The sequence below is a fragment of the Acyrthosiphon pisum genome, unplaced genomic scaffold (assembly GCF_005508785.2).
Source record: "Acyrthosiphon pisum isolate AL4f unplaced genomic scaffold, pea_aphid_22Mar2018_4r6ur Scaffold_20960;HRSCAF=22641, whole genome shotgun sequence".
In the NCBI taxonomy this organism is placed as follows: domain Eukaryota; kingdom Metazoa; phylum Arthropoda; class Insecta; order Hemiptera; family Aphididae; genus Acyrthosiphon; species Acyrthosiphon pisum.
In genome coordinates, this window is record NW_021770374.1 from 930,011 (window position 1) to 931,225 (window position 1,215).

Consider the following 1,215-nt stretch of genomic DNA (forward strand, 5'->3'; position numbering starts at 1 on the left):
TTGTCGTTCGCCATGACAATCAACAAGTCGCAGAGCCAGACGTTCGACAGGGTAGGTTTGCTACTGACGTCGCCCCTTTTCACTCACGGGCAGCTGTGCGTAGCGTTTTCGAGGGTGAGAAACGCACAGTCCGTGAGAGTCGGCATGTACGCCGACGACAGCGGGTGATTCGTCACCAAGAACATTGTGTACAGGGAAGTTCTGTAATGCATTATGTGTTGACAATGGTAAGTGTAAGTCTAGGTGACGCTAGATTATCAAGTCTAGGTGACGCTCGGTGATCAAGTCTAGGTGACGCTCAATGATCAAATCTAGCGTCATGCTAGATGTTCAAGTCTAGGTGACGCTCAATGATCAAGTCTATGTGACACTCAATGATCAAGTCTAAGTGACGCTAGATTATCAAGTCTAGGTGACGCTCGGTGATCAAGTCTAGGTGACGCTCAATGATCAAGTCTAGCGTCATGCTAGATGTTCAAGTCTTGGTGACGCTCGATGATCAAGTCTAGGTGACACTCAATGATCAAGTCTAGCGTCACGTTAGAAGTTCAAGTCTAGGTGACGCGGAGAGAAAGTTTGACAACCTCCACGTGGTCTCCCTGGATGCGAATACTCAAAGGTGTATTCGTAACTAATGTCAAACGGTTTGTTAGGATTTTAAAAATAATATTTACAATATTGTACTGTCACACATTAATTCTATTTATACCTACTTCAAAATACATGGCCTATTTAATGAAAATATGTAGAAAAGCATTTAAATAATATTATGTAACTTTTATATTATATTATTAACCTTTTTATATTTTATATGTTTTGTTAGTTTTTAACTTTTAGAATGAATTTGTTATTGATGTCTGTATGAGTAACTTTTTTAATTTGTTTTTACTTTTAAACACAATTTACTATTGGCAATTTTCTATTTTAATATGCTTTTTTAATAACTTTTATATGTTTTATATATTATAAAATTTGTTATTTTTGTATTCATTTGTTTTAATATATTCATTATGTTATACTACGATATTATGTAACTTTTTAAATTTGTTTTTACTTTTACTTATATAATATGTTTTTACGTCTGAACGAATAACTTTTAATAATAAATACATATCTGTTAGCATAAATAGTTAAGATTGTATTTGATTGTATTGATTGTATATATTATGTAACTTTTTACATTTGTTTTTACTTTGTAACGTATAGTTAACTATA